Source organism: Sinocyclocheilus grahami, unplaced genomic scaffold (assembly GCF_001515645.1).
Source record: "Sinocyclocheilus grahami isolate Dianchi unplaced genomic scaffold, SAMN03320097.WGS_v1.1 scaffold92.1, whole genome shotgun sequence".
NCBI classification, from domain to species: domain Eukaryota; kingdom Metazoa; phylum Chordata; class Actinopteri; order Cypriniformes; family Cyprinidae; genus Sinocyclocheilus; species Sinocyclocheilus grahami.
In genome coordinates this window covers 55,155-60,366 of record NW_015505271.1, presented here as the reverse complement: position 1 = coordinate 60,366, position 5,212 = coordinate 55,155, and positions in this window count along the sequence as shown.

Here is a 5,212-nt window from a genome sequence, read left to right as displayed (position 1 = left end):
TCGTACCTACAATGACTGTGCACTGTGTAAACAATGAGTGACGTATACGCACGAGAGATCACTTCCGGCGCTTGCGTAACTACGCCAGAGCACATACACACCTCATGCACCGGATGCCGAGCACGCGCCCAAAGACAGTTGAACATATTGGTGTATTAGAGGTAAAAAATGATATAAATACTGTTCGGTTTCTGGCACAAACCGATCGTTTCATGTCTTAGGACATCAATGTGTCGTCACGAGCCGCAGGGTTTAATTTGAATTTGTCTGTGCATGTTTTTTTTACTCTCATAGATTTTGTTACCATTGCCATGCATTATAAGACTGATAGACTGCAACGGTTAAAGTTAAAAATCATCATATGTGTTCTACTGAAGAAACAAAGTCACCTACATCTTGGATGCCCTGGGGGTAAGCAGATAAACATCAAATTAATTTTTTTGGGTGAACTATCCCTTTAACAAAGATGAATAAACACTGCAACAAATTTATTGCTCATTGTTAATGTTAGTTAATGCATTAACTAACATTAACTAGAAGTTTATTGTAAAACATCATCTCAATCTGAGAGAACGGGGCTTCGCGGTTGATCTGATAATCAAATCTCTCTCTGTCAGTTCTCTGTAGAAATGCGTGCAGTTTGTTGTGAATAGTATCTTGCACAACATTTATGTTTCTTTCCACAAAGGACACATCTGTTTAGACCAAAGAGCCAATTTTTAATTTTTGGTTAATGCATTTTTCCAAAAGAGCCAATATATATATAATATATATATAGCCTAATATTATATATAAAAAAGCATGTTTTCTTTTTTCAATAACGTTTTAATAATAGTAACTTTATTAGGACCATGGAAAGTAAAATACACAAATATTCAACTAACCGTCAAAAATTGTGCAGGGTTTTACTGTGATGTTGATTTACAAGGGGTTTACGGTGTTGAAAATATCAAGCATGTCCCGCTCTTTACTATCTCATTCATTCACGTTCCTTTATTAATAACGCTAACAGTCCCACACGCTGAAAGCTGCACGGAAAAAGCGGAAGTAACTGGCTAAATGTTTAATACTGGCTCTTGGCACAGGAGAACACCATCTTCTATAAAAAGTACATGTTTCAGTCCTGTCATTTTTACATACTTTTACACTTTTTCTGCTGTTCAAAAAATCTTTATTTTTGCTATGACCACAAACAAGCTAACGTTAGAATCTGAGTGCAGGAGCTCTACGTTACCATAAGGGCCTTTCGCACCGCTTTAGTTCCAGAACTAAATGTACAGTACTAAAGTACTGGGACAATTTTGCGCGAACTATTGTCCAGTACCATTTAAAGGGTTTCATTCGCACCGACAGTGTGTACTAAAAAGTGACGTAAGCCGGTCGACAGCGACGTCATTTGTGCTTGGCGTTCAACAACGGAAACAAAAAAGAACAACGTTAACAACAGGAGGATGGAGGACGTTTTGTTCTTTCAAATTCCAACTGGATTTCCTCTGTTGCGTAAATGTTCAAAAGTGCCTGTACTTCAGCGTCTGTCCATCTATCGCTGTTCTCCATACACGCGAAATAAGTTGACACAATGTTTACAGTATGTTTACACAGCGTTTTAAATCATGGCGGATAAGGGTGTTTTTCATATGCGTTTGGCCAATCAATGTCTACTTACGTCACGGGTAGTACCAGTTGTGCTGGTTAGACCCTGCTTCGGAATAGGAGCTAATTTGGTTCTCGAAAAAGGCAGTCCGGTACTAAAATCGCACCCAGTTCTGGCGGTGCGAAAACGCCAAAAAGTGGGTAGTTCCACAATTAGTTCTGGTACTATGAAAAGGTTCCCGCGGTGCGAAAGGCCCTATAGACACGTCAGTGGTTTGCTGTCATGACTCTCGCGAACACCACAGAATGCGCTCTTTGGCCAGTACAAAAAATTTATTATTTTAAACATTTTATCATCTTATGTGGTCTCTACAACAAAGGAATTGCTGATCTCTAGTGATGTATAGTTTTTGTAAAAGATAATTATTTGGTAAAGGGTGAGAGATCCTGCGAGCCACATTATTTTTTTCAAAGAGCCAGCTGTGGCTCGCAAGCCATAGGTTCCCAACCACTGGTTTAGAGGATCAAACGCTGTACATATGCTATGCTTCAAACACGCTTGGTTCAGAAGTTTACGATCGATAAATCCATCACCTGCAAGTAGTTTGTCGAGTTTAATTTGTAGACAGCCCGGATTAATTGCTAAGAGTTTTTAAAGAATTGATCCGATTTATGTTTTCCGAAAACATAACATTCTTGTAGGCGAGACTTGACGTTGAACGTTAGATATTCACAAATTTAGGGACCGTCTCTAAAGTTACATACGACATTGGTATTCACGTTTCTAACTTCAATAGCATTTGAAGAGAATGACTTACAATCATAAAACCAACTTTAAAGGGCTCCTACTATGCTTTTTCACTTTTTCAACTTTAGTTAGTCTGTAATGTTGCTGTTTGAGCATAAAAAAGATCTGCAAAGTTACAAACCTCAAAGTCCACTTCAAAAGGAGATACTTTATTTCACGAGTTCACACTTACATATAATAAACTGAGTAAAGGTTATGCGTATTTGGCGTGCTGTCTGGGGAGAGGGCTCCAAGCTCGGTAATCACTCTCAAGCCCGGGGTACTCTCCCTGTCCGGGGAGAGGGGTCCGAGCTCGTTTTTTTTAGCCCGGACCCAGCGCGCTCCCCCCGAGTGCTCCTCCCTGTGCTGGGGTAGGAACGGGCTGAAGGTGAGGAGTCGGGGTGGTGGAGGAATGCTGAAAGATTAGAGATAGTGAAGGTAAGACTGCTTTGATTATTTATAGCGGTTCTCTCTTGTGCTGGTTGGATAGATGGTGTAATTACTGATGATGGATTGGCCGTGTTAATTATCGGAGCGTGCTCCTCCCGAAATTTGTTAATAAAACATAATTTCACGAGTTCACACTTACATATAATAAACTGAGTAAAGGTTATGCGTATTTGGCATGCTGTCTGGGGAGAGGTCGTCCGAGCTCGGTTTTTAGCCCGGACCCAGAGCGCTCCCCCAAAGATGCAATTAGTACAGGACAGCAGCCAGAGAGGAGCGTTGATAACCCCCCAAAATTAGCAAAGCTTAAGATTGGTGGGGTGCTGGACGTCGCTTGTAGTAGCGGCACTGCTGAGGCTTTAGAAGAGAGAACTAGAGGTTCTGCAGAAGCGGGCGCTGCTGCGGCATCTGAAAACAAAACTCCTGTGGGAGTGGGAACTGCAACAGTATCTGAAAAGAGAAAATGGCTTCTGCGGAAGCGAGCACTGCAGCGGCAGTGTAAAATATAGACAAAGGCTCCTGCGGGAGCAGTCACTTCTGCGGCAGTGGGGAAATACAGACAAGGCTCCTGCGGGAGCAGTCACTGCAGCGGCAGTGTAAAATACAGACAAAGGCTCCTGCGGGAGCAGTCACTGCTGCGGCAGTGGGGAAATACAGATAAGGCTCCTGCGGGAGCAGTCACTGCAGCGACAGTTGGGAAATACAGATAAGGCTCCTGCGGGGGCAGTCACTGCAGCGGCAGGGGGGAAATAAAGAAAAAGGCTCCTGCGGGAGCAGGCCCTGCTGCGGCAGTGGAGAAATACAGAGAAGGCTCCTGCGGGAGCAGACATTGCTGCGGCAGTGGGGAAAACAGAAAAGGCTCCTGCGGGAGCAGACACTGCTGTGGCAGTAGGGAAATACAAAAAAAAGGCTCCTGCGGGAGCAGACACTGCTGCGGCAGTGTACAGATAAGGCTCCTGGGGGAGCAGTCACTGCAGCGGCAGTGGGGAAATACAGATAAAGGCTCCTGCGGGAGCAGTCACTGCTGCGGCAGTGGGAAAGAGAGATAAAAGCTCCTGCGGGAGCAGACACTGCTGTGACAGTGGGGAAATACAGACAAAGGCTTCTGCGGGAGCAGACACTGCTGCGACAGTGGGGAAATACAGACAAAGGCTTCTGAGGGAGCAAACACTGCTGCGGCAGTGGGGAAACACAGATAAAGGCTTTTGCGGGAGCAGTCACTGCTGCGGCATCTGAAAAGAAAACTCCTGTGGGAGTGGGAACTGCTACGGCATCTCAAAAGAGAAAATGGCTTCTGCGGAAGCGAGCACTGCAGCGGCAGTGTAAAATACAGGCAAAGGCTCCTGCGGAAGTGGGCACTGCTGCGGCATCTGAAAAGAGAAAATGGCTTCTACGGAAGCGAGCACTGCAGCGGCAGTGTAAAATACAGACAAAGGCTCCTGCGGGAGCAGTCACTTCTGCAGCAGTGGGGAAATACAGACAAGGCTCCTGCGAGAGCAGTCACTGCTGTGGCAGTGGGGAAATACAGATAAGGCTCCTGCGGGAGCAGTCACTGCTGCGGCAGTGGGGAAATACAGATAAGGCTACTGCAGGAGCAGTCACTGCAGCGGCAGCGGAAAATACAGATAAAGGCTCCTGCGGGAGCAGTCACTGCTGCGGCAGTTGGGAAATACAGATAAGGCTTCTGCGGGAGCAGTCACTGCTGCGGCAGAGAGGAAATACAGATAAAGGCTCTCCCATAGGAGCAGTCACTGCTGCGGCAGTGGGGAAATACAGATAAGGCTACTGCAGGAGCAGCGGAAAATACAGACAAAGGCTCCTGCAGGAGCAGACACTGCTGCGGCAGTGGGGAAATAGGGTAGGGGAGGGGGTTGGGAGTGGGTTAAGGAAAGGGCTAAGGATGGGTCTGTGCCACTAGCGGAGGCGCGCTCACGCTTGGGTCGGCTCCGGGAGCGGAAGAAAAGGAGGGGGAATGGTGGGCGTCAGGGCCTGCGCCATTAGCGGAGGCAGCCTCACGCTAGGGTTGGACAGTGGGGCTGCGGGCCATGGGTAGGGGGTTGGGAGTGGGGTAAGGGAAGGACTGTGGGAGAAAGGAAGAGGAAGAACAAGGGGGAAAGAGAGGGGGAATGGTGGGAGTCGGGGCCTGCGCCATTAACGGAGGCGTGCTTATGCTAGCGACTGTAATGGGAGCTGGAGGCCACTGAAAAGGAAAAAAGGGGTAAGAAGTAGCAGGAGGAAGGTCTGAGATGTGAGGGCCTGTGTTGCAAATGGAGGCAGCCTCACGTTTGCTTCAGCTGCTGTAGCTTTAGGCCATGGGAAGGGGAGAGGGTTAAGGAAAGGGCTGTGGATGGGTCTGCACCACTAGCGGAGGCGTGCTCACGCTAG